Genomic DNA, 10260 nt, shown 5'->3' on the forward strand with positions numbered 1-10260 from the left:
TCTTGTGGCAAACTGCAAATGGGGCTCTGTATGTGGGGGTTTTTTCAACCATGGCATTCTTCTGGTGTCTGTCCTGCAGTTCATCCAGAGATACAACAGGTACAGATACAGACTGCTTCTCTGATATATGTCTATCTAGCCTAATGGTTAGGTGGACAGCCTAAACTGCACCTGAATTTTTCCACTTTCAGATTATGGATTTAATACCACTCAAAAACTGCTCTCCACTTCATACCTTGCACATGTACATAGCTAAATAACTTCTATTTTACTGTCATTCCTGCACTTTGTATTTAATATTTATATTTATATTTTAAATTGTATTTTATTTATTCTGGAGTAACCAAATAACACTGAAACCTCAAAACATTGTCCTGAGCCGTATGCAACGAAATTTCGTTCTGTATACACCCCTGTGCATACAAAATGACAATAAAGTCAGTCTAAGTCTAAGTCTAAGTCTAGTTCATGATATGTTCAAAGTTTGGAATGTTACTTTACAACATAGCCTTGCTTTACACTTCTCTGCAGCTTGAAGAAAAAGTTTGTAGTTGCAATGTGACAGAGCTTTAATATTTTTGCAAGATTTGTATTTCACATACATTTAAGGTCTGAAGGATCTAATGATGAAATCATCGCCTCATTGCAAAATGCTAAAGCTAAAACCTGAAACACTATTTACCTTTTAAGCCAATCCAGAAGAGGTTTTATTATTTATAGCATAAATAATGCAAGCATCTCAGAGCACATCAAGGCTAATACATGCTTCAAGCATAGTCGGAAAATAATAAATGAGTGTTAATTAAAAGTCTTGTAAGTACTCAGTCCTCTAAAACATGTCCCAGCTAACAGGAGCCAAGGGCTTTTCTAGGGATCTGTCAATCACACTGTATATTACAATGCAGATGCCAGCCAAAGAGAAAGAACTGCTTAAGATTGAATTTAAGCTTTTGGTAGAGAGAAACAAAGTAATGATGAGATATGGATGACAATATTTTTTTTTTTTTTTTTGGAAACAGATTTTTTTACAGGGCATCAAGAGATCCTAATTAAGAAATCCAATTATGCTGCAATAATGTACTCTGGTGCCATTGCTGAAAAGATGTTAAGAAAGCAAAGGTTGTAGCAAAAAACCATCTTGAGATGAAAAACACTAAAATTTGTAGAAGACCTCTGCAAAGGAACATATGACATATTCAGAGAAAAATGTTTTCTTAACTATTCAAGTTGCAACAATTTTAATTGAGGAATAGAAGGGTTGCATAAAGAACACAACTTATTTAACAAAATACCAAAAAACTTCTGCAAGCAAAAATCTCACCTTCCCTTCTCATGTAAAAATAAATTTTTAAAAATGCCTTCTAAGTAGGAAAAATGTTTGAAAAAAATAACATATCAATAATTTGGCCATTTTCTTTTGCAATTTATTTATTAAATCACTTGAGATTTTAATTTCTCTTCTACGTTCACAAATGTGTCACGTCATTTTGGATTAAATAGAGAAATAAACTTTAGAAACCAAAATCTGAAACCCAATGTGCAACAATTAAATGTGCCCAGTAGCTGTCCAAATTTTAATTCAATGTGCCAAAATTTTGCAATGGTCTATTTTAATTTTTGATGTTTGAAATTTGTATTACAAAGACTAGAAATTATCACAGAAACCTTAAGTAAACCGTTGGAATTGAGTCTGTTTGGGAAATTAAGAGTTTGTTTATTATGAATATGAATACTTATACAATTAATTTCAACCATCTTTTAACATTTTCTCTTTTTTGTGTCCCTATGTGATTCAACTCATAACCTCACAATGATAAAAATCAAATCTGGTGTATATGAAAGATGACTCCCACATAATAAATGGTTGTTCCAGTTGTGGCAAACTGATGAACTAGGGCAGACACAGGGCTTCAGGAGCACCAGGCGGCAGTTGCTAACCTGGGAAAGCAGTTGATGGGAGCATTTGTCATTTTTAATGGTGTGGTGAGGAGTGGCACAAAAGTGAGGCATAGCATGGCACTGCACAGCATGGCCCCTGGTGCTGGCTGCTTCGTTGGTCTCTTATAGCCTAGCAGTCTTATTTTTCACCCACCGGCCTCCACAGGCCATCTCCACATAGGCCTGTTGAGGAAGACTGTCCCTATTTGCTGTCCCCACCCAGGGGAAAAGAAAGGAAGGAAGGAAGAGCAGAGGGGAGCATGAAACAATAATGCTTCTGCCGTGACACATCCTCCGTCACAATACACACAGACAAGCAGCCACATGATAGCACACCCATTTGCAGTCGTTCACCTACACAGCCATTGGAAAATGATCCAAACAAAGCCTAAGAAGCACTTTCCTACTTCAGCTCAAGAGCCTCCACCTAATACCAACACTGAGCCCAAACACATCGCAGAGAGCCTCTTGTTCTTACTCTGGCCTAATTTCCCGTCTGTGTAGTTAAGCACTGCAAGAGCAACATCCCCCTTCTATTTTCATTCCTCTCTTGCAGAACCAAATTCACAGCATGATCAACTGGTGGCCTCTCTAGCTTGAGCTATGTATGAGTTGAGTATGATTAAATGTGTTTTATGCACTACAGTCTGTAAGGTGACCCTAAATTCATTGCACCTCAGTAAATACCCAACCAACGATTCAAACTGGTATATCTTCATCCAGTGGTTCCCGAAGATTTTCTTCTGGAGAGATGGCGTGATCAGGCTGAAGTGCAGTGTTAGTTTTCTTCAAACAATGGTTATCTGCTGTGTTCCTTGGTCTTCATGATCTTTATGTTTGCTAATCAATGTTCACAAGCCTCTGACCCCTTTTGCAGAAAAGCTGCTTTTATATTATAATTAAATTACACACAGATAACTTTATTCTTTTAAGAAAGATGTCCTTTCTGAAGACAATTATAAAGAAGCAGACGACCCAAGCATTTTCACATTTTTTGGTTAGAAAAAATACAATTAAATGACATTTATCATTTTCCACCCACTTCACAATTATGTACTACTTTGTCTTAGCCAGTCAAGTAAAATTTTGTTTAAAGGCACTCACGATTGTGGTTGTAATATAGCCAATTGAATATTTGAGTGCATAATCTGTGCAGAATATAGACATAGACTGAATACTCAATGGCAGATTGCTATCCAAATGTAAGGTCAAGACTCATCAGTTAGTCCCAGACATAGTCTGACTTTTAGGGTCACAGCTCAAAAGAAGTGTTGGAAAGTAGGTTCATCACAGGGGGACAGGGAAGGCTGGTTAGGTTGCTTAAAATGCATTTTACAAGATGGGCACTGCAAAGGCCATGTCTCTTTGGGGTTACATAGAAATAAATGCAGAAAGTTTTACTGCAGCAGTCCAATAATGTGCATAGAATGTGCATACCTGCTTGCCACTTGCAGCCAGACACGGGAATAAAAACGACAAATAGAAACAGGTCAGTGGTTTGCTTGTGAACGGCCACGGAAGAAACAAGATGCTGTTTGTGAACCCTAAGAGAAGAATTGTTCTCCAGAATGACAGTGGGTCAGACAGGCGGGACTTTGCAGGAGCTAAATAAAGCTCTTTCATTAATCTGCCTCTGATGTCAGAACTGATGGGACCTGCACCTTGCCATCAGCACATAGTCACTTCAGTAACATTAAATGCACTTCTCTGAGACAGAGCTAAACACAGAAAAACTCAAAAAGCATAAAAGCAGCAGCAGAAAATGGGGCAAAACACCATCATATGTGCACAAGGAGAGGGCATGTTTTTGTGGGGTTAGCGTGAAGGACACACAAAGTATCACACTTTATTTGCTCATGCAGAGACATGCCACCACAGTCTTAATTGCCATGAATCACAGTTTGGCAGATTAGAGTTTTTGTACACATTCTCACTATTTGAGATCAATTTGTTTTGTTACCATTAATCTAAGCCACACAATAAAGAGATTTTGCTCAGCATGAAAAGAGTAGGAGTACCATGATGATCATTAAGTGTTTGTGTGCATAAGAGAGAAAAAAACTCATTGTGGGATTATGAGTTCATCCAAGCTGAAGAGGCTATCTCCCTAGTTGTGTGGGAGCAAATACACATATGAGCAAGATCAAATGTGCATGTGTGGAGTGGCTCATTCTGCATAGAGCGAACTTTTAGTGACTCCATTATCAGTTTGCAAACTATTTTGTAAAGATTGCAAATTCAGTGGATAACTCTGGAAACCCACACAACAGCACAAGGACATCCTTCAAAACATTTCACAAAGCCCACAACAAGCCATTAATTGTTTTCTCTTTTCTGATGACCATAAGCGTGCATTCATTTGCACATGATTAGGAATCTAATCATAGATAAGGTTAATAGAGTTCTATGGTTTTTTTCTAGTGGCATTTACGGAAACTTTCTATTAATCATGTTTTCTCCTGCTTCTGTTGTGTTGTGCATTTATTCACCAACTTTATTTAGAATAGTTGGCTTGTCAAAAATAAGTTTAAATTATTTTTTAAAGTGTGAAAGATTTTATCATGAAGTTGTCAACCAATAAAGCCTCACAGGGATTTCTCAATGCAAACGTATCATTTAGAAAATGTGCGTTTTAATGAGGAAAAACAAACTAGTCTGACAGCTCATCACTTTGTCGGCTTCCAATGCTAGACCATCCCATATGGTTTTGTTGTGTTGTTTGTCTCCTAGGGACACTATTAAAATGCAGTCCCCTGTCTCCTCTGACCTGTCTTTTTCTCTTCTCTCTGGCCTGTGACAGATAGCTGAGTGCAATCTATCAACTTCAGTCTGCCACAGTCAGGGCCGGAGCTTTGTAAAACCGCGTATGGACAGAGCATGCACACAAGAGTGCTCACCTCTTAGACTGTCACACTAAATGGGATAAACATCTGGTGAAGGAGGGAAAGAAAAAAAAAGAATAAGGTGGAATCAATCTGCCCTCTGTCCGCCATACACTGATCCCCTGTCACAGGTTGACCTCTGCAACAAATTAAACTCCTGTGCTGCATTTGAATCCAAAAACTGCAGTGCTTGACTCTGGTTTAACTCACTGGATGAGGGGAATAGACTCCTTGTAATGCTCAGCTGTTACTTAATGATCACTTCTAAGTCTAAACAAGTAGTGCAAAAGATAAGAATGTATTTATGTATGTATGTACATATGCACCACCTGCTGTGGTTAGGTATTGACAAAATGTTTCTGTTGGTCTGATGTTATATTTTAAGCTTCTGTGACATCTGGGAAGATCTTATAGCATATAGCATGTTAGCTTATATGGAATAGACTATTAAGTCTATTCCATAGACATAGTTCAGTGTTACAAAATACTGCTATCAGGTTTTTGGTTTGTTACTTTACAAACGGAGCAATACACACTGTAAGAAGTTCTTGAAACTACCATTTATCTTAGCTTGAAAAAAACTCAATCAAAAAACTCCAGCCCATATATAATTTGGCAGACATTGTATTTTTTACAATTTTACATTTGCTGCCAATAATTGCAGACATATGGTGCTTTATTTGCCTGTTCTCCTTATCAGTATTGTGAATATTCAGTAACTGTTAGGACTCCAGATTGGATCTAAAATTCCTACTAATACAGCCCATTTACTTTAGAAAGCATAGAATATAGATTTTTTCGTGCCTGCTGTTGTGGTGTGACTCTTGTGGACTCATTTGTTTCATCTCCAGGGACTCTAAATTGAGGCTGTGTTTGTTTCACTTTGAGATTTTCTATATCTGCTCTGCCAACATGTTGTCACATTACTTGATTTCATTCTTATGTTGTTGCAACTGTGTTTTTCCTACTCAGCCAGTTTGCAAATTTGTCCTGCATAAATCTTAAATCCTCTACAAGTAATGGTTAAGCTTCAAGAATACTTCCAAGCAAGCAAAGAAACATGCACTTACAAGAGTTTGGTGGTGCAAGGTATGATTATGCAAAGTAAATCAGAGCAGAACAAAAGGATTTAAAAAGATACAAAAAGCCATCAATAAATATCATACCAGTAGTACCCAAAGCTATTAGTTTGGGCAGCTGAAATTTTAAATTATTCTTACCTGTGAGCCAAAAGTGCCTTGGATATTTATTATTTGGATAATGACCTCATTTAGCATTTACACACACCTACACGACAGTCATGCAGTCAACTATTCAATAGTAAACAAACAATAGACTTAACACACTGACCTTTTCATATTAACACTGACCTTTGAAAGCAATCTTTTCTCCCAGCATGCAACGTCAAATCAATAATGGTTGCTGCCAGGTGATGCTTGGACCGTAATCGGCCTGCAGTGAGCTTAGAGACAGGGAACACTCTTCTGTATATACGCTGTGTAAGTCCATGTCTAATACTAAATGTCAAAACTATGTGCTGCATAAATATATATATACATATACTTATATATACATAAACTAAATTAGCAAAAAAGAAAAAAAAACATTACATATTTTGCACTAATCCTCCTTTTATTCTGTATGTTTTCTTTTCCCATTTCCCCCTCAAATTCATGTGACTGTTCCTGCATGAAAGTAGGCCACTCAGCCAACACTGTTCGATTTCCGTATTCAATCAGGAGCAGATCCCATTACCACAGTTTTAGTCAATGACTTCATTTAGACTAAACTTCCTCAGGTATTTGGCTCAACAAGGCCTTGATAGATGCCCTGTCAAATTTTGTACACTGTGTGTGTGTGTGTATGTGTTTTAGCATTTCACACCTTGCAAGGCCAATTTTCTCAACAAATACTACACTGAGAGGATGCACTGCTCCTTATGGGGCCCAAAGCTCCATAAGAAGAAGTGTGGGTTTTTTTGTTGGTCAGGAGTTAGGTTAGGGACTACGGTGGACTAGGCATGAACTGGGTTAGGTTTAGGGTAAGTATTCTGATTGGAAGAATTACCTGCAGTGCTTTTTTCATTTGTTTTTATGTTAAGTAAAAATAAAATTTCAATAACACTTGTGTTGTCAATAGATAAATTTTTTTTAACCACATTATCCACACTCTGGTGCTCTCATTAATCGCTACGCCTTCCTTAGAAAGCTTGGAATATGAATATGCATGCAGTTGTGCAAGCCCCTCCTGCCACACTCAACCAATTTAAATGCAAGCAATTATCTGATTTTTCTTTGTAGCAGAAAGCAGGTAATGTAGTCCAACATTACTCAACAGCAACTAAGGGAAACCTACTGCACTAAAAATGCTTACAGGTAATAGCAAACTTATTCGGGGGAAAGAGCTGAAACATAGTTTGTTTCCTTGTTCTTGTGTGTCCCCCTCTCTGATGCCACCCTGGGCAACTGCCACTGTATGCCATCCATCCATTTTCTTATGCTTATCTGGGGTCATGCCATTGGGATATCAGCCAAGGGAGGCCCAGAATTCACTCTCTCCAGCAACTTGAGCAAGATCCTCTGGGGAAATCCCAAGGCGTCTCCAGGCCAGCTGGGAAAAACATAAACCCTCTAGCATGTCTTAGGTCTTCCTCTTGACGCCCAGGAGGTATCCTGTCAAAAGTCCACTGTATCGTTTTCTAAAAATATTTTGTCAACATGAGATTCTCAGTTTTCTAGGTTTTTATAGTCAGGAAGATTCAAGGGAAGTAATTTAGTTTTAAACGTTTATTTAGAAATTACCCTCTCCATTCATTTCCTGTGGAACTCGTGCAATAAGGAAACAGTCGTCCTCATCCAGCCGAGGGACCACCGTTATTTCTGCATGAAAAATGCAGAGCTACTTCACATAAATGTGAACACACAAGCGCAATAAAATAAAGTTAAACATTTTCAACTTTTGTTGTGGTTTGATAAATCTGTGTTATGTAATAGGAACGCATTACAATGCTCAGATTAATCGCATGTTATAAGGCGTTAATACTGACAGTCCTAATTAAAATATTACGCAAAATACAAATTTTTGCTTTCGTACAGGAACAAATGCTTAACATTTAGCAATTATAAGGCTCCTCATAAATGGAAGTAGTGAATGAAAAGGGATATGTCATGCAAAACATTAATATTTTCCAAGTTAAGCTATGAGGCATTTGGGTGCCAAAAGAGCTGGCTCTCCTTTGGGAGCTGAGTCACAAGAGCCAGGTCTCTGAAAAGAGCTGAACTTCCCATCACGAATGACCCCAACCAGCTGGCATGGCGGGTGAAATGTCTGGCCCAACGACACAACAATAGAGTCAGGATCTCGAATAAAAACCTCAACCAACCAATTGCGGGACAAACTCCTACCACACTTGCTCCCAGTGTCCCTGTGTTTAACGTCCCTTAGACACTTGTATCTTGACCACACCTTTTTTAGTACAATTCTGGTTTAGTTTTGTCAGAATACTTGATCATTCCTTCATTCAAATGGTAGAGTTTATTTTAATTAGTTTCCTGCCGCACACCCAGTGTTTAAGCATAGACTACACATTTCAATAAGTCTGACTTCAGGGTTTTAAAGCAAATCAGATTTTTCTATTCCAAAACCAGTTCTTAATTATGTTTAGTGACATTTTCCCATGTGTCCAAGTTATTATCCACCAGGGCAGCCAGCAAAAGCAACAATGTACAGTGAAATCCTGGAGGACAGAAGAGAACTTTGAATTTGAAGGATATTTATTTTACAGCAAGACAATAATCACTTGGATACACCTAAAGCTACATATAAATTGTTTAAAGACTACAAGGTGGATGGCCTGGAGTGGCTGACGAGTCAAAGCCAGATCACAATCTCAATTTTTTGGCAGAACTTGAAAAGTGCAGTTCATAGCCGTTTCCCACACAACCTGACAGAGCTTTAACAGTTTTACAAGGAAGAATGAAGTAAAAGGTTGTAAATACTAAACTCTGATTTGAAGTGGGGGAATATTTATGCAGTCACTTATTTCATGTAAGATACTGTATTTAATTGTCATTATTTTGTAGAAATCAGTTTTTACCTTGACATGACACAGGTTTGTAATCCTTTTTGTCCGGAGAATGCACATTTTATTAATCACTATTTCCTTGTAAATGTAATTAAAAGGTTAAAACATCCAAGGGGCTAAATATATTTTTAATTTATTGACACTGTAAAAACTAATTAGAAGCCTAAATATAGTATTTTATTCATAATGATTGATAATGAATGTGTGAAAACTTAACATCAGAACTGTATATAAAATATATGAATTAATATATTTGAATATTTATTTTTGACATACATAAATGTTTTTTTTTTTTCCCCAATACATATAAGCAAATAACTGTAGACAATACTTAATAAGACTTGAAACAAAAAGTTACATTTTGCCTTGCTTTTTTTGGGAGCTATGTTTGATTGTCCCATGAGGGTAGACTCAGTTTATTTCTCCTTTTTCTGTAATTGGTTGCGTTGTTTTTGTTTGGGCTACTTCCCAGGTCAGACCTGCTTCAGGCACTTAAAAGACTTAATCCCCAGAAGTGTTGGGACTCAACTTATTTCTTGGTTTTATCCATGTGTGACAATATCACTGCTGTGTTATATTTATTGTGACAGCTGGGCTCGCAGTGGCTTGTAATTTAGCTGCCTACACTCCTCCCGGGTTTCTAGTAGAATAAAGACAAACTATATGTGAATTTTTCAGAGGACATCATTAAAAAAAAAAATTGAATATTTATAGTTGTTTAAAAATATAATTACTCATACAACGTCTGTATGATAATTGTGCAATGCTTCTCTATAATAGATAATAGCAGAACGTCACTGGAACTCAAGTAGCTCAAGGACATAAGATAGTAACAGGAATTTTCAGCATAGCAGATTTTTAATTCCCATGTCATCTGCATTTTTGAAGAGTCAGTAAGAACTGTTACAGGTCTGGAGAGAATTTTGTTAATAGAACATTGTTAAATATGTCTATGTATCTTTTGTTTCCTTTTGATGGATAACAGAATGACAGTCAATAAAACAGGGACATATCCCAGAATTTATCCTGTAGCCTGACGTTACTCTTACTGCATTATTGAGCCTTACAATGATGCCACAGTGCCACCTGGTTAGCAAGACTTGATACTGCAGTTTGACGGGAGAATGCAGGCTAATCTAAGTGATAATCTGGGTATAATAATAATAATAATAATAAAAAAAAAATTAAATAAGATTTTCTAAAAAAAACAACAACAAAAAAACAATTACAATCTATTAACACAGAAAGTACTTTATAGAAAGTTTGAATGCCAGATTTTTATTAACATTTATAAAATACAGGGTGGGCCATATGTTTCCATACATAATTGAATGTAAGATGTATATTTTATATTTC

Source organism: Gambusia affinis, linkage group LG12 (assembly GCF_019740435.1).
Source record: "Gambusia affinis linkage group LG12, SWU_Gaff_1.0, whole genome shotgun sequence".
NCBI classification, from domain to species: Eukaryota; Metazoa; Chordata; class Actinopteri; order Cyprinodontiformes; family Poeciliidae; genus Gambusia; species Gambusia affinis.